Consider the following 18,779-nt stretch of genomic DNA (forward strand, 5'->3'; position numbering starts at 1 on the left):
TCCTCATCAGTCTTTCATCAGTCTTTCATCAGTCTTTCATCAGTCCTCATCAGTCTTTCATCAGTCTTTCATCAGTCTTTCATCAGTGTTTCATCAGTCTTTCATCAGTCTTTCATCAGTGTTTCATCAGTCTTTCATCAGTCTTTCATCAGTCCTCATCAGTCCTTCATCAGTCCTCATCAGTCTTTCATCAGTCTTTCATCAGTCTTTCATCAGTCCTCATCAGTCTTTCATCAGTCCTCATCAGTCTTTCATCAGTCTTTCATCAGTCTTTCATCAGTCCTTATCAGTCTTTCATCATTCCTCATCAGTCTTTCATCAGTCTTTCATCAGTCTTTCATCAGTCTTTCATCAGTCCTCATCAGTCTTTCATCAGTCCTCATCAGTCTTTCATCAGTCTTTCATCAGTCTTTCATCAGTCCTTATCAGTCTTTCATCAGTCCTCATCAGTCTTTCATCAGTCCTCATCAGTCTTTCATCAGTCTTTCATCAGTCTTTCATCAGTCCTCATCAGTCTTTCATCAGTCTTTCATCAGTCCTCATCAGTCTTTCATCAGTCTTTCTTCAGTCTTTCATCAGTGTTTCATCAGTCTTTCATCAGTCTTTCATCAGTTTTTCATCAGTCCTTCATCAGTCTTTCTTCAGTCCTCATCAGTATTTCATCAGTGTTTCATCAGTCTTTCATCAGTCTTTCATCAGTCCTTCATCAGTCTTTCATCAGTGTTTCATCAGTCTTTCATCAGTCCTTCATCAGTCTTTCATCAGTGTTTCATCAGTCTTTCATCAGTCCTTCATCAGTCTTTCATCAGTCCTCATCAGTCTTTCATCAGTGTTTCATCAGTCTTTCATCAGTCTTTCATCAGTCCTTCATCAGTCCTCATCAGTCTTTCATCAGTCTTTCATCAGTCTTTCATCAGTCCTCATCAGTCTTTCATGAGTCTTTCATCAGTCTTTCATCAGTGTTTCATCAGTCTTTCATCAGTCTTTCATCAGTCCTCATCAGTCCTTCATCAGTCCTCATCAGTCTTTCATCAGTCTTTCATCAGTCTTTCATCAGTCCTCATCAGTCTTTCATCAGTCCTCATCAGTCTTTCATCAGTCTTTCATCAGTCTTTCATCAGTCCTTATCAGTCTTTCATCAGTCCTCATCAGTCTTTCATCAGTCTTTCATCAGTCTTTCATCAGTCCTTATCAGTCTTTCATCAGTCCTCATCAGTCTTTCATCAGTCTTTCATCAGTCTTTCATCAGTCTTTCATTAGTCCTCATCAGTCTTTCATCAGTCCTCATCAGTCTTTCATCAGTCCTTATCAGTCTTTCATCAGTCCTCATCAGTCTTTCATCAGTCTTTCATCAGTCTTTCATCAGTCTTTCATCAGTCCTCATCAGTCTTTCATCAGTCCTCATCAGTCTTTCATCAGTCTTTCATCAGTCTTTCATCAGTCCTCATCAGTCTTTCATCAGTCTTTCTTCAGTCTTTCATCAGTGTTTCATCAGTCTTTCATCAGTCTTTCATCAGTTTTTCATCAGTCCTTCATCAGTCTTTCTTCAGTCCTCATCAGTATTTCATCAGTGTTTCATCAGTCTTTCATCAGTCTTTCATCAGTCCTTCATCAGTCTTTCATCAGTGTTTCATCAGTCTTTCATCAGTCCTTCATAAGTCTTTCATCAGTGTTTCATCAGTGTTTCATCAGTCCTTCATCAGTCTTTCATCAGTCCTCATCAGTATTTCATCAGTGTTTCATCAGTGTTTCATCAGTCTTTCATCAGTCCTTCATCAGTCCTCATCAGTCTTTCATCAGTCTTTCATCAGTCTTTCATCAGTCCTCATCAGTCTTTCATCAGTCTTTCATCAGTCTTTCATCAGTCTTTCATCAGTGTTTCATCAGTCTTTCATCAGTCTTTCATCAGTCCTCATCAGTCCTTCATCAGTCCTCATCAGTCTTTCATCAGTCTTTCATCAGTCCTCATCAGTCTTTCATCAGTCCTCATCAGTCTTTCATCAGTCTTTCATCAGTCTTTCATCAGTCCTTATCAGTCTTTCATCAGTCCTCATCAGTCTTTCATCAGTCTTTCATCAGTCTTTCATCAGTCTTTCATCAGTCCTCATCAGTCTTTCATCAGTCCTCATCAGTCTTTCATCAGTCTTTCATCAGTCTTTCATCAGTCCTTATCAGTCTTTCATCAGTCCTCATCAGTCTTTCATCAGTCTTTCATCAGTCTTTCATCAGTCTTTCATCAGTCCTCATCAGTCTTTCATCAGTCCTCATCAGTCTTTCATCAGTCTTTCATCAGTCTTTCATCAGTCCTCATCAGTCTTTCATCAGTCTTTCATCAGTCCTCATCAGTCTTTCATCAGTCTTTCTTCAGTCTTTCATCAGTGTTTCATCAGTCTTTCATCAGTCTTTCATCAGTTTTTCATCAGTCCTTCATCAGTCTTTCTTCAGTCCTCATCAGTATTTCATCAGTGTTTCATCAGTCTTTCATCAGTCTTTCATCAGTCCTTCATCAGTCTTTCATCAGTGTTTCATCAGTCGTTCATCAGTCCTTCATCAGTCTTTCATCAGTGTTTCATCAGTCTTTCATCAGTCCTTCATCAGTCTTTCATCAGTCCTCATCAGTATTTCATCAGTGTTTCATCAGTCTTTCATCAGTCTTTCATCAGTCCTTCATCAGTCTTTCATCAGTGTTTCATCAGTCTTTCATCAGTCCTTCATCAGTCTTTCATCAGTGTTTCATCAGTCTTTCATCAGTCTTTCATCAGTCATTCATCAGTCTTTCATCAGTCCTCATCAGTCTTTCATCAGTCCTCATCAGTCTTTAATCAGTCTTTCATCAGTCTTTCATCAGTCCTCATCAGTCTTTCATCAGTCTTTCATCAGTCCTCATCAGTCTTTCATCAGTCTTTCTTCAGTCTTTCATCAGTGTTTCATCAGTCTTTCATCAGTCTTTCATCAGTTTTTCATCAGTCCTTCATCAGTCTTTCTTCAGTCCTCATCAGTATTTCATCAGTGTTTCATCAGTCTTTCATCAGTCTTTCATCAGTCCTTCATCAGTCTTTCATCAGTGTTTCATCAGTCTTTCATCAGTCCTTCATCAGTCTTTCATCAGTGTTTCATCAGTCTTTCATCAGTCCTTCATCAGTCTTTCATCAGTCCTCATCAGTATTTCATCAGTGTTTCATCAGTCTTTCATCAGTCTTTCATCAGTCCTTCATCAGTCCTCATCAGTCTGTCATCAGTCTTTCATCAGTCTTTCATCAGTCTTTCATCAGTGTTTCATCAGTCTTTCATCAGTCTTTCATCAGTCCTCATCAGTCCTTCATCAGTCCTCATCAGTCTTTCATCAGTCTTTCATCAGTCTTTCATCAGTCCTCATCAGTCTTTCATCAGTCTTTCATCAGTCTTTCATCAGTCCTTATCAGTCTTTCATCAGTCCTCATCAGTCTTTCATCAGTCTTTCATCAGTCTTTTATCAGTCTTTCATCAGTCCTCATCAGTCTTTCATCAGTCTTTCATCAGTCTTTCATCAGTCCTTATCAGTCTTTCATCAGTCCTCATCAGTCTTTCATCAGTCTTTCATCAGTCTTTCATCAGTGTTTCATCAGTCCTCATCAGTCTTTCATCAGTGTTTCATCAGTCTTTCATCAGTCCTTCATCAGTCTTTCATCAGTCCTCATCAGTATTTCATCAGTGTTTCATCAGTCTTTCATCAGTCTTTCATCAGTCCTTCATCAGTCCTCCTCAGTCTTTCATCAGTCTTTCATCAGTCCTTCATCAGTCTTTCTTCAGTCCTCATCAGTATTTCATCAGTGTTTCATCAGTCTTTCATCAGTCTTTCATCAGTCCTTCATCAGTCTTTCATCAGTGTTTCATCAGTCTTTCATCAGTCCTTCATCAGTCTTTCATCAGTGTTTCATCAGTCTTTCATCAGTCCTTCATCAGTCTTTCATCAGTCCTCATCAGTATTTCATCAGTGTTTCATCAGTCTTTCATCAGTCTTTCATCAGTCCTTCATCAGTCCTCATCAGTCTTTCATCAGTCTTTCTTCAGTCTTTCATCAGTGTTTCATCAGTCTTTAATCAGTCTTTCATCAGTTTTTCATCAGTCCTTCATCAGTCTTTCTTCAGTCCTCATCAGTATTTCATCAGTGTTTCATCAGTCTTTCATCAGTCTTTCATCAGTCCTTCATCAGTCTTTCATCAGTGTTTCATCAGTCTTTCATCAGTCCTTCATCAGTCTTTCATCAGTCCTTCATCAGTCCTCATCAGTCTTTCATCAGTCTTTCATCAGTCTTTCATCAGTCCTCATCAGTCTTTCATCAGTCTTTCATCAGTCTTTCATCAGTGTTTCATCAGTCTTTCATCAGTCTTTCATCAGTGTTTCATCAGTCTTTCATCAGTCTTTCATCAGTCCTCATCAGTCCTTCATCAGTCCTCATCAGTCTTTCATCAGTCTTTCATCAGTCTTTCATCAGTCCTCATCAGTCTTTCATCAGTCCTCATCAGTCTTTCATCAGTCTTTCATCAGTCTTTCATCAGTCCTTATCAGTCTTTCATCATTCCTCATCAGTCTTTCATCAGTCTTTCATCAGTCTTTCATCAGTCTTTCATCAGTCCTCATCAGTCTTTCATCAGTCCTCATCAGTCTTTCATCAGTCTTTCATCAGTCTTTCATCAGTCCTTATCAGTCTTTCATCAGTCCTCATCAGTCTTTCATCAGTCCTCATCAGTCTTTCATCAGTCTTTCATCAGTCTTTCATCAGTCCTCATCAGTCTTTCATCAGTCTTTCATCAGTCCTCATCAGTCTTTCATCAGTCTTTCTTCAGTCTTTCATCAGTGTTTCATCAGTCTTTCATCAGTCTTTCATCAGTTTTTCATCAGTCCTTCATCAGTCTTTCTTCAGTCCTCATCAGTATTTCATCAGTGTTTCATCAGTCTTTCATCAGTCTTTCATCAGTCCTTCATCAGTCTTTCATCAGTGTTTCATCAGTCTTTCATCAGTCCTTCATCAGTCTTTCATCAGTGTTTCATCAGTCTTTCATCAGTCCTTCATCAGTCTTTCATCAGTCCTCATCAGTCTTTCATCAGTGTTTCATCAGTCTTTCATCAGTCTTTCATCAGTCCTTCATCAGTCCTCATCAGTCTTTCATCAGTCTTTCATCAGTCTTTCATCAGTCCTCATCAGTCTTTCATGAGTCTTTCATCAGTCTTTCATCAGTGTTTCATCAGTCTTTCATCAGTCTTTCATCAGTCCTCATCAGTCCTTCATCAGTCCTCATCAGTCTTTCATCAGTCTTTCATCAGTCTTTCATCAGTCCTCATCAGTCTTTCATCAGTCCTCATCAGTCTTTCATCAGTCTTTCATCAGTCTTTCATCAGTCCTTATCAGTCTTTCATCAGTCCTCATCAGTCTTTCATCAGTCTTTCATCAGTGTTTCATCAGTCTTTCATCAGTCTTTCATCAGTCCTCATCAGTCCTTCATCAGTCCTCATCAGTCTTTCATCAGTCTTTCATCAGTCTTTCATCAGTCCTCATCAGTCTTTCATCAGTCTTTCATCAGTCCTCATCAGTCTTTCATCAGTCTTTCTTCAGTCTTTCATCAGTGTTTCATCAGTCTTTCATCAGTCCTCATCAGTCCTTCATCAGTCCTCATCAGTCTTTCATCAGTCTTTCATCAGTCTTTCATCAGTCCTCATCAGTCTTTCATCAGTCCTCATCAGTCTTTCATCAGTCTTTCATCAGTCTTTCATCAGTCCTTATCAGTCTTTCATCATTCCTCATCAGTCTTTCATCAGTCTTTCATCAGTCTTTCATCAGTCCTCATCAGTCTTTCATCAGTCCTCATCAGTCTTTCATCAGTCTTTCATCAGTCTTTCATCAGTCCTTATCAGTCTTTCATCAGTCCTCATCAGTCTTTCATCAGTCCTCATCAGTCTTTCATCAGTCTTTCATCAGTCTTTCATCAGTCCTCATCAGTCTTTCATCAGTCTTTCATCAGTCCTCATCAGTCTTTCATCAGTCTTTCTTCAGTCTTTCATCAGTGTTTCATCAGTCTTTCATCAGTCTTTCATCAGTTTTTCATCAGTCCTTCATCAGTCTTTCTTCAGTCCTCATCAGTATTTCATCAGTGTTTCATCAGTCTTTCATCAGTCTTTCATCAGTCCTTCATCAGTCTTTCATCAGTGTTTCATCAGTCTTTCATCAGTCCTTCATCAGTCTTTCATCAGTGTTTCATCAGTCTTTCATCAGTCCTTCATCAGTCTTTCATCAGTCCTCATCAGTCTTTCATCAGTGTTTCATCAGTCTTTCATCAGTCTTTCATCAGTCCTTCATCAGTCCTCATCAGTCTTTCATCAGTCTTTCATCAGTCTTTCATCAGTCCTCATCAGTCTTTCATGAGTCTTTCATCAGTCTTTCATCAGTGTTTCATCAGTCTTTCATCAGTCTTTCATCAGTCCTCATCAGTCCTTCATCAGTCCTCATCAGTCTTTCATCAGTCTTTCATCAGTCTTTCATCAGTCCTCATCAGTCTTTCATCAGTCCTCATCAGTCTTTCATCAGTCTTTCATCAGTCTTTCATCAGTCCTTATCAGTCTTTCATCAGTCCTCATCAGTCTTTCATCAGTCTTTCATCAGTGTTTCATCAGTCTTTCATCAGTCTTTCATCAGTCCTCATCAGTCCTTCATCAGTCCTCATCAGTCTTTCATCAGTCTTTCATCAGTCTTTCATCAGTCCTCATCAGTCTTTCATCAGTCTTTCATCAGTCCTCATCAGTCTTTCATCAGTCTTTCTTCAGTCTTTCATCAGTGTTTCATCAGTCTTTCATCAGTCTTTCATCAGTCTTTCATCAGTCCTCATCAGTCTTTCATCAGTCTTTCATCAGTCCTCATCAGTCTTTCATCAGTCTTTCATCAGTCCTTATCAGTCTTTCATCAGTCCTCATCAGTCTTTCATCAGTCTTTCATCAGTCTTTCATCAGTCTTTCATCAGTCCTCATCAGTCTTTCATCAGTCCTCATCAGTCTTTCATCAGTCTTTCATCAGTCCTCATCAGTCTTTCATCAGTCTTCATCAGTCTTTCATCAGTCTTTCATCAGTCTTTAATCAGTCTTTCATCAGTCTTTCATCAGTCCTCATCAGTCTTTCATCAGTCCTCATCAGTCTTTCATCAGTCTTTCATCAGTCTTTCATCAGTCCTCATCAGTCTTTCATCAGTCTTTCATCAGTCTTTCATCAGTCCTCATCAGTCTTTCATCAGTCTTTCTTCAGTCTTTCATCAGTGTTTCATCAGTCTTTCATCAGTCTTTCATCAGTTTTTCATCAGTCCTTCATCAGTCTTTCTTCAGTCCTCATCAGTATTTCATCAGTGTTTCATCAGTCTTTCATCAGTCTTTCATCAGTCCTTCATCAGTCTTTCATCAGTGTTTCATCAGTCTTTCATCAGTCCTTCATCAGTCTTTCATCAGTGTTTCATCAGTCTTTCATCAGTCCTTCATCAGTCTTTCATCAGTCCTCATCAGTATTTCATCAGTGTTTCATCAGTCTTTCATCAGTCTTTCATCAGTCCTTCATCAGTCCTCATCAGTCTTTCATCAGTCTTTCATCAGTCTTTCATCAGTCCTCATCAGTCTTTCATCAGTCTTTCATCAGTCTTTCATCAGTCTTTCATCAGTGTTTCATCAGTGTTTCATCAGTCTTTCATCAGTCTTTCATCAGTCCTCATCAGTCCTTCATCAGTCCTCATCAGTCTTTCATCAATCTTTCATCAGTCTTTCATCAGTCCTCATCAGTCTTTCATCAGTCCTCATCAGTCTTTCATCAGTCTTTCATCAGTCTTTCATCAGTCCTTATCAGTCTTTCATCAGTCCTCATCAGTCTTTCATCAGTCTTTCATCAGTCTTTCATCAGTCTTTCATTAGTCCTCATCAGTCTTTCATCAGTCCTCATCAGTCTTTCATCAGTCCTTATCAGTCTTTCATCAGTCCTCATCAGTCTTTCATCAGTCTTTCATCAGTCTTTCATCAGTCTTTCATCAGTCCTCATCAGTCTTTCATCAGTCCTCATCAGTCTTTCATCAGTCTTTCATCAGTCTTTCATCAGTCCTCATCAGTCTTTCATCAGTCTTTCTTCAGTCTTTCATCAGTGTTTCATCAGTCTTTCATCAGTCTTTCATCAGTTTTTCATCAGTCCTTCATCAGTCTTTCTTCAGTCCTCATCAGTATTTCATCAGTGTTTCATCAGTCTTTCATCAGTCTTTCATCAGTCCTTCATCAGTCTTTCATCAGTGTTTCATCAGTCTTTCATCAGTCCTTCATAAGTCTTTCATCAGTGTTTCATCAGTGTTTCATCAGTCCTTCATCAGTCTTTCATCAGTCCTCATCAGTATTTCATCAGTGTTTCATCAGTGTTTCATCAGTCTTTCATCAGTCCTTCATCAGTCCTCATCAGTCTTTCATCAGTCTTTCATCAGTCTTTCATCAGTCCTCATCAGTCTTTCATCAGTCTTTCATCAGTCTTTCATCAGTCTTTCATCAGTGTTTCATCAGTCTTTCATCAGTCTTTCATCAGTCCTCATCAGTCCTTCATCAGTCCTCATCAGTCTTTCATCAGTCTTTCATCAGTCTTTCATCAGTCCTCATCAGTCTTTCATCAGTCCTCATCAGTCTTTCATCAGTCTTTCATCAGTCTTTCATCAGTCCTTATCAGTCTTTCATCAGTCCTCATCAGTCTTTCATCAGTCTTTCATCAGTCTTTCATCAGTCTTTCATCAGTCCTCATCAGTCTTTCATCAGTCCTCATCAGTCTTTCATCAGTCTTTCATCAGTCTTTCATCAGTCCTTATCAGTCTTTCATCAGTCCTCATCAGTCTTTCATCAGTCTTTCATCAGTCTTTCATCAGTCTTTCATCAGTCCTCATCAGTCTTTCATCAGTCCTCATCAGTCTTTCATCAGTCTTTCATCAGTCTTTCATCAGTCCTCATCAGTCTTTCATCAGTCTTTCATCAGTCCTCATCAGTCTTTCATCAGTCTTTCTTCAGTCTTTCATCAGTGTTTCATCAGTCTTTCATCAGTCTTTCATCAGTTTTTCATCAGTCCTTCATCAGTCTTTCTTCAGTCCTCATCAGTATTTCATCAGTGTTTCATCAGTCTTTCATCAGTCTTTCATCAGTCCTTCATCAGTCTTTCATCAGTGTTTCATCAGTCGTTCATCAGTCCTTCATCAGTCTTTCATCAGTGTTTCATCAGTCTTTCATCAGTCCTTCATCAGTCTTTCATCAGTCCTCATCAGTATTTCATCAGTGTTTCATCAGTCTTTCATCAGTCTTTCATCAGTCCTTCATCAGTGTTTCATCAGTCTTTCATCAGTCCTTCATCAGTCTTTCATCAGTGTTTCATCAGTCTTTCATCAGTCTTTCATCAGTCATTCATCAGTCTTTCATCAGTCCTCATCAGTCTTTCATCAGTCCTCATCAGTCTTTAATCAGTCTTTCATCAGTCTTTCATCAGTCCTCATCAGTCTTTCATCAGTTTTTCATCAGTCCTCATCAGTCTTTCATCAGTCTTTCTTCAGTCTTTCATCAGTGTTTCATCAGTCTTTCATCAGTCTTTCATCAGTTTTTCATCAGTCCTTCATCAGTCATTCTTCAGTCCTCATCAGTATTTCATCAGTCTTTCATCAGTCCTTCATCAGTCTTTCATCAGTGTTTCATCAGTCTTTCATCAGTCCTTCATCAGTCTTTCATCAGTGTTTCATCAGTCTTTCATCAGTCCTTCATCAGTCTTTCATCAGTCCTCATCAGTATTTCATCAGTGTTTCATCAGTCTTTCATCAGTCTTTCATCAGTCCTTCATCAGTCCTCATCAGTCTGTCATCAGTCTTTCATCAGTCTTTCATCAGTCTTTCATCAGTGTTTCATCAGTCTTTCATCAGTCTTTCATCAGTCCTCATCAGTCCTTCATCAGTCCTCATCAGTCTTTCATCAGTCTTTCATCAGTCTTTCATCAGTCCTCATCAGTCTTTCATCAGTCCTCATCAGTCTTTCATCAGTCTTTCATCAGTCTTTCATCAGTCCTTATCAGTCTTTCATCAGTCCTCATCAGTCTTTCATCAGTCTTTCATCAGTCTTTTATCAGTCTTTCATCAGTCCTCATCAGTCTTTCATCAGTCTTTCATCAGTCTTTCATCAGTCCTTATCAGTTTTTCATCAGTCCTCATCAGTCTTTCATCAGTCTTTCATCAGTCTTTCATCAGTGTTTCATCAGTCCTCATCAGTCTTTCATCAGTGTTTCATCAGTCTTTCATCAGTCCTTCATCAGTCTTTCATCAGTCCTCATCAGTATTTCATCAGTGTTTCATCAGTCTTTCATCAGTCTTTCATCAGTCCTTCATCAGTCCTCCTCAGTCTTTCATCAGTCTTTCATCAGTCCTTCATCAGTCTTTCTTCAGTCCTCATCAGTATTTCATCAGTGTTTCATCAGTCTTTCATCAGTCTTTCATCAGTCCTTCATCAGTCTTTCATCAGTGTTTCATCAGTCTTTCATCAGTCCTTCATCAGTCTTTCATCAGTGTTTCATCAGTCTTTCATCAGTCCTTCATCAGTCTTTCATCAGTCCTCATCAGTATTTCATCAGTGTTTCATCAGTCTTTCATCAGTCTTTCATCAGTCCTTCATCAGTCCTCATCAGTCTTTCATCAGTCTTTCTTCAGTCTTTCATCAGTGTTTCATCAGTCTTTCATCAGTCTTTCATCAGTCCTCATCAGTCTTTCATCAGTCTTTCTTCAGTCTTTCATCAGTGTTTCATCAGTCTTTCATCAGTCCTCATCAGTCCTTCATCAGTCCTCATCAGTCTTTCATCAGTCTTTCATCAGTCTTTCATCAGTCCTCATCAGTCTTTCATCAGTCCTCATCAGTCTTTCATCAGTCTTTCATCAGTCTTTCATCAGTCCTTATCAGTCTTTCATCATTCCTCATCAGTCTTTCATCAGTCTTTCATCAGTCTTTCATCAGTCCTCATCAGTCTTTCATCAGTCCTCATCAGTCTTTCATCAGTCTTTCATCAGTCTTTCATCAGTCCTTATCAGTCTTTCATCAGTCCTCATCAGTCTTTCATCAGTCCTCATCAGTCTTTCATCAGTCTTTCATCAGTCTTTCATCAGTCCTCATCAGTCTTTCATCAGTCTTTCATCAGTCCTCATCAGTCTTTCATCAGTCTTTCTTCAGTCTTTCATCAGTGTTTCATCAGTCTTTCATCAGTCTTTCATCAGTTTTTCATCAGTCCTTCATCAGTCTTTCTTCAGTCCTCATCAGTATTTCATCAGTGTTTCATCAGTCTTTCATCAGTCTTTCATCAGTCCTTCATCAGTCTTTCATCAGTGTTTCATCAGTCTTTCATCAGTCCTTCATCAGTCTTTCATCAGTGTTTCATCAGTCTTTCATCAGTCCTTCATCAGTCTTTCATCAGTCCTCATCAGTCTTTCATCAGTGTTTCATCAGTCTTTCATCAGTCTTTCATCAGTCCTTCATCAGTCCTCATCAGTCTTTCATCAGTCTTTCATCAGTCTTTCATCAGTCCTCATCAGTCTTTCATGAGTCTTTCATCAGTCTTTCATCAGTGTTTCATCAGTCTTTCATCAGTCTTTCATCAGTCCTCATCAGTCCTTCATCAGTCCTCATCAGTCTTTCATCAGTCTTTCATCAGTCTTTCATCAGTCCTCATCAGTCTTTCATCAGTCCTCATCAGTCTTTCATCAGTCTTTCATCAGTCTTTCATCAGTCCTTATCAGTCTTTCATCAGTCCTCATCAGTCTTTCATCAGTCTTTCATCAGTGTTTCATCAGTCTTTCATCAGTCTTTCATCAGTCCTCATCAGTCCTTCATCAGTCCTCATCAGTCTTTCATCAGTCTTTCATCAGTCTTTCATCAGTCCTCATCAGTCTTTCATCAGTCTTTCATCAGTCCTCATCAGTCTTTCATCAGTCTTTCTTCAGTCTTTCATCAGTGTTTCATCAGTCTTTCATCAGTCTTTCATCAGTCTTTCATCAGTCCTCATCAGTCTTTCATCAGTCTTTCATCAGTCCTCATCAGTCTTTCATCAGTCTTTCATCAGTCCTTATCAGTCTTTCATCAGTCCTCATCAGTCTTTCATCAGTCTTTCATCAGTCTTTCATCAGTCTTTCATCAGTCCTCATCAGTCTTTCATCAGTCCTCATCAGTCTTTCATCAGTCTTTCATCAGTCCTCATCAGTCTTTCATCAGTCTTCATCAGTCTTTCATCAGTCTTTCATCAGTCTTTAATCAGTCTTTCATCAGTCTTTCATCAGTCCTCATCAGTCTTTCATCAGTCCTCATCAGTCTTTCATCAGTCTTTCATCAGTCTTTCATCAGTCCTCATCAGTCTTTCATCAGTCTTTCATCAGTCTTTCATCAGTCCTCATCAGTCTTTCATCAGTCTTTCTTCAGTCTTTCATCAGTGTTTCATCAGTCTTTCATCAGTCTTTCATCAGTTTTTCATCAGTCCTTCATCAGTCTTTCTTCAGTCCTCATCAGTATTTCATCAGTGTTTCATCAGTCTTTCATCAGTCTTTCATCAGTCCTTCATCAGTCTTTCATCAGTGTTTCATCAGTCTTTCATCAGTCCTTCATCAGTCTTTCATCAGTGTTTCATCAGTCTTTCATCAGTCCTTCATCAGTCTTTCATCAGTCCTCATCAGTATTTCATCAGTGTTTCATCAGTCTTTCATCAGTCTTTCATCAGTCCTTCATCAGTCCTCATCAGTCTTTCATCAGTCTTTCATCAGTCTTTCATCAGTCCTCATCAGTCTTTCATCAGTCTTTCATCAGTCTTTCATCAGTCTTTCATCAGTGTTTCATCAGTGTTTCATCAGTCTTTCATCAGTCTTTCATCAGTCCTCATCAGTCCTTCATCAGTCCTCATCAGTCTTTCATCAATCTTTCATCAGTCTTTCATCAGTCCTCATCAGTCTTTCATCAGTCCTCATCAGTCTTTCATCAGTCTTTCATCAGTCTTTCATCAGTCCTTATCAGTCTTTCATCAGTCCTCATCAGTCTTTCATCAGTCTTTCATCAGTCTTTCATCAGTCTTTCATTAGTCCTCATCAGTCTTTCATCAGTCCTCATCAGTCTTTCATCAGTCCTTATCAGTCTTTCATCAGTCCTCATCAGTCTTTCATCAGTCTTTCATCAGTCTTTCATCAGTCTTTCATCAGTCCTCATCAGTCTTTCATCAGTCCTCATCAGTCTTTCATCAGTCTTTCATCAGTCTTTCATCAGTCCTCATCAGTCTTTCATCAGTCTTTCTTCAGTCTTTCATCAGTGTTTCATCAGTCTTTCATCAGTCTTTCATCAGTTTTTCATCAGTCCTTCATCAGTCTTTCTTCAGTCCTCATCAGTATTTCATCAGTGTTTCATCAGTCTTTCATCAGTCTTTCATCAGTCCTTCATCAGTCTTTCATCAGTGTTTCATCAGTCTTTCATCAGTCCTTCATAAGTCTTTCATCAGTGTTTCATCAGTGTTTCATCAGTCCTTCATCAGTCTTTCATCAGTCCTCATCAGTATTTCATCAGTGTTTCATCAGTGTTTCATCAGTCTTTCATCAGTCCTTCATCAGTCCTCATCAGTCTTTCATCAGTCTTTCATCAGTCTTTCATCAGTCCTCATCAGTCTTTCATCAGTCTTTCATCAGTCTTTCATCAGTCTTTCATCAGTGTTTCATCAGTCTTTCATCAGTCTTTCATCAGTCCTCATCAGTCCTTCATCAGTCCTCATCAGTCTTTCATCAGTCTTTCATCAGTCTTTCATCAGTCCTCATCAGTCTTTCATCAGTCCTCATCAGTCTTTCATCAGTCTTTCATCAGTCTTTCATCAGTCCTTATCAGTCTTTCATCAGTCCTCATCAGTCTTTCATCAGTCTTTCATCAGTCTTTCATCAGTCTTTCATCAGTCCTCATCAGTCTTTCATCAGTCCTCATCAGTCTTTCATCAGTCTTTCATCAGTCTTTCATCAGTCCTTATCAGTCTTTCATCAGTCCTCATCAGTCTTTCATCAGTCTTTCATCAGTCTTTCATCAGTCTTTCATCAGTCCTCATCAGTCTTTCATCAGTCCTCATCAGTCTTTCATCAGTCTTTCATCAGTCTTTCATCAGTCCTCATCAGTCTTTCATCAGTCTTTCATCAGTCCTCATCAGTCTTTCATCAGTCTTTCTTCAGTCTTTCATCAGTGTTTCATCAGTCTTTCATCAGTCTTTCATCAGTTTTTCATCAGTCCTTCATCAGTCTTTCTTCAGTCCTCATCAGTATTTCATCAGTGTTTCATCAGTCTTTCATCAGTCTTTCATCAGTCCTTCATCAGTCTTTCATCAGTGTTTCATCAGTCGTTCATCAGTCCTTCATCAGTCTTTCATCAGTGTTTCATCAGTCTTTCATCAGTCCTTCATCAGTCTTTCATCAGTCCTCATCAGTATTTCATCAGTGTTTCATCAGTCTTTCATCAGTCTTTCATCAGTCCTTCATCAGTGTTTCATCAGTCTTTCATCAGTCCTTCATCAGTCTTTCATCAGTGTTTCATCAGTCTTTCATCAGTCTTTCATCAGTCATTCATCAGTCTTTCATCAGTCCTCATCAGTCTTTCATCAGTCCTCATCAGTCTTTAATCAGTCTTTCATCAGTCTTTCATCAGTCCTCATCAGTCTTTCATCAGTTTTTCATCAGTCCTCATCAGTCTTTCATCAGTCTTTCTTCAGTCTTTCATCAGTGTTTCATCAGTCTTTCATCAGTCTTTCATCAGTTTTTCATCAGTCCTTCATCAGTCATTCTTCAGTCCTCATCAGTATTTCATCAGTCTTTCATCAGTCCTTCATCAGTCTTTCATCAGTGTTTCATCAGTCTTTCATCAGTCCTTCATCAGTCTTTCATCAGTGTTTCATCAGTCTTTCATCAGTCCTTCATCAGTCTTTCATCAGTCCTCATCAGTATTTCATCAGTGTTTCATCAGTCTTTCATCAGTCTTTCATCAGTCCTTCATCAGTCCTCATCAGTCTGTCATCAGTCTTTCATCAGTCTTTCATCAGTCTTTCATCAGTGTTTCATCAGTCTTTCATCAGTCTTTCATCAGTCCTCATCAGTCCTTCATCAGTCCTCATCAGTCTTTCATCAGTCTTTCATCAGTCTTTCATCAGTCCTCATCAGTCTTTCATCAGTCCTCATCAGTCTTTCATCAGTCTTTCATCAGTCTTTCATCAGTCCTTATCAGTCTTTCATCAGTCCTCATCAGTCTTTCATCAGTCTTTCATCAGTCTTTTATCAGTCTTTCATCAGTCCTCATCAGTCTTTCATCAGTCTTTCATCAGTCTTTCATCAGTCCTTATCAGTTTTTCATCAGTCCTCATCAGTCTTTCATCAGTCTTTCATCAGTCTTTCATCAGTGTTTCATCAGTCCTCATCAGTCTTTCATCAGTGTTTCATCAGTCTTTCATCAGTCCTTCATCAGTCTTTCATCAGTCCTCATCAGTATTTCATCAGTGTTTCATCAGTCTTTCATCAGTCTTTCATCAGTCCTTCATCAGTCCTCCTCAGTCTTTCATCAGTCTTTCATCAGTCCTTCATCAGTCTTTCTTCAGTCCTCATCAGTATTTCATCAGTGTTTCATCAGTCTTTCATCAGTCTTTCATCAGTCCTTCATCAGTCTTTCATCAGTGTTTCATCAGTCTTTCATCAGTCCTTCATCAGTCTTTCATCAGTGTTTCATCAGTCTTTCATCAGTCCTTCATCAGTCTTTCATCAGTCCTCATCAGTATTTCATCAGTGTTTCATCAGTCTTTCATCAGTCTTTCATCAGTCCTTCATCAGTCCTCATCAGTCTTTCATCAGTCTTTCTTCAGTCTTTCATCAGTGTTTCATCAGTCTTTCATCAGTCTTTCATCAGTTTTTCATCAGTCCTTCATCAGTCTTTCTTCAGTCCTCATCAGTATTTCATCAGTGTTTCATCAGTCTTTCATCAGTCTTTCATCAGTCCTTCATCAGTCTTTCATCAGTGTTTCATCAGTCTTTCATCAGTCCTTCATCAGTCTTTCATCAGTGTTTCATCAGTCTTTCATCAGTCCTTCATCAGTCTTTCATCAGTCCTCATCAGTCTTTCATCAGTCTTTCTTCAGTCTTTCATCAGTGTTTCATCAGTCTTTCATCAGTCTTTCATCAGTTTTTCATCAGTCCTTCATCAGTCTTTCTTCAGTCCTCATCAGTCTTTCATCAGTGTTTCATCAGTCTTTCATCAGTCTTTCATCAGTCCTCATCAGTCCTTCATCAGTCCTCATCAGTCTTTCATCAGTCTTTCATCAGTCTTTCATCAGTCCTCATCAGTCTTTCATCAGTCCTCATCAGTCTTTCATCAGTCTTTCATCAGTCTTTCATCAGTCCTTATCAGTCTTTCATCAGTCCTCATCAGTCTTTCATCAGTCTTTCATCAGTCTTTCATCAGTCTTTCATCAGTCCTCATCAGTCTTTCATCAGTCCTCATCAGTCTTTCATCAGTCTTTCATCAGTCTTTCATCAGTCCTTATCAGTCTTTCATCAGTCCTCATCAGTCTTTCATCAGTCTTTCATCAGTCTTTCATCAGTCTTTCATCAGTCCTCATCAGTCTTTCATCAGTCCTCATCAGTCTTTCATCAGTCTTTCATCAGTCTTTCATCAGTCCTCATCAGTCTTTCATCAGTCTTTCATCAGTCCTCATCAGTCTTTCATCAGTCTTTCTTCAGTCTTTCATCAGTGTTTCATCAGTCTTTCATCAGTCTTTCATCAGTTTTTCATCAGTCCTTCATCAGTCTTTCTTCAGTCCTCATCAGTATTTCATCAGTGTTTCATCAGTCTTTCATCAGTCTTTCATCAGTCCTTCATCAGTCTTTCATCAGTGTTTCATCAGTCGTTCATCAGTCCTTCATCAGTCTTTCATCAGTGTTTCATCAGTCTTTCATCAGTCCTTCATCAGTCTTTCATCAGTCCTCATCAGTATTTCATCAGTGTTTCATCAGTCTTTCATCAGTCTTTCATCAGTCCTTCATCAGTCTTTCATCAGTGTTTCATCAGTCTTTCATCAGTCCTTCATCAGTCTTTCATCAGTGTTTTATCAGTCTTTCATCAGTCTTTCATCAGTCATTCATCAGTCTTTCATCAGTCCTCATCAGTCTTTCATCAGTCCTCATCAGTCTTTAATCAGTCTTTCATCAGTCCTCATCAGTCTTTCATCAGTCTTTCTTCAGTCTTTCATCAGTGTTTCATCAGTCATTCATCAGTCTTTCATCAGTCCTCATCAGTCTTTCATCAGTCCTCATCAGTCTTTCATCAGTTTTTCATCAGTCCTCATCAGTCTTTCATCAGTCTTTCTTCAGTCTTTCATCAGTGTTTCATCAGTCTTTCATCAGTCTTTCATCAGTTTTTCATCAGTCCTTCATCAGTCTTTCTTCAGTCCTCATCAGTATTTCATCAGTCTTTCATCAGTCCTTCATCAGTCTTTCATCAGTGTTTCATCAGTCTTTCATCAGTCCTTCATCAGTCTTTCATCAGTGTTTCATCAGTCTTTCATCAGTCCTTCATCAGTCTTTCATCAGTCCTCATCAGTATTTCATCAGTGTTTCATCAGTCTTTCATCAGTCTTTCATCAGTCCTTCATCAGTCCTCATCAGTCTGTCATCAGTCTTTCATCAGTCTTTCATCAGTCTTTCATCAGTGTTTCATCAGTCTTTCATCAGTCTTTCATCAGTCCTCATCAGTCCTTCATCAGTCCTCATCAGTCTTTCATCAGTCTTTCATCAGTCTTTCATCAGTCCTCATCAGTCTTTCATCAGTCCTCATCAGTCTTTCATCAGTCTTTCATCAGTCTTTCATCAGTCCTTATCAGTCTTTCATCAGTCCTCATCAGTCTTTCATCAGTCTTTCATCAGTCTTTTATCAGTCTTTCATCAGTCCTCATCAGTCTTTCATCAGTCTTTCATCAGTCTTTCATCAGTCCTTATCAGTCTTTCATCAGTCCTCATCAGTCTTTCATCAGTCTTTCATCAGTCTTTCATCTGTGTTTCATCAGTCCTCATCAGTCTTTCATCAGTGTTTCATCAGTCTTTCATCAGTCCTCATCAGTATTTCATCAGTGTTTCATCAGTCTTTCATCAGTCTTTCATCAGTCCTTCATCAGTCCTCCTCAGTCTTTCATCAGTCTTTCATCAGTCCTTCATCAGTCTTTCTTCAGTCCTCATCAGTATTTCATCAGTGTTTCATCAGTCTTTCATCAGTCTTTCATCAGTCCTTCATCAGTCTTTCATCAGTGTTTCATCAGTCTTTCATCAGTCCTTCATCAGTCTTTCATCAGTGTTTCATCAGTCTTTCATCAGTCCTTCATCAGTCTTTCATCAGTCCTCATCAGTATTTCATCAGTGTTTCATCAGTCTTTCATCAGTCTTTCATCAGTCCTTCATCAGTCCTCATCAGTCTTTCATCAGTCTTTCTTCAGTCTTTCATCAGTGTTTCATCAGTCTTTCATCAGTCTTTCATCAGTTTTTCATCAGTCCTTCATCAGTCTTTCTTCAGTCCTCATCAGTATTTCATCAGTGTTTCATCAGTCTTTCATCAGTCTTTCATCAGTCCTTCATCAGTCTTTCATCAGTGTTTCATCAGTCTTTCATCAGTCCTTCATCAGTCTTTCATCAGTCCTTCATCAGTCCTCATCAGTCTTTCATCAGTCTTTCATCAGTCTTTCATCAGTCCTCATC

The sequence above is a fragment of the Odontesthes bonariensis genome, chromosome 9, assembly GCF_027942865.1.
Source record: "Odontesthes bonariensis isolate fOdoBon6 chromosome 9, fOdoBon6.hap1, whole genome shotgun sequence".
NCBI lineage: Eukaryota > Metazoa > Chordata > Actinopteri > Atheriniformes > Atherinopsidae > Odontesthes > Odontesthes bonariensis.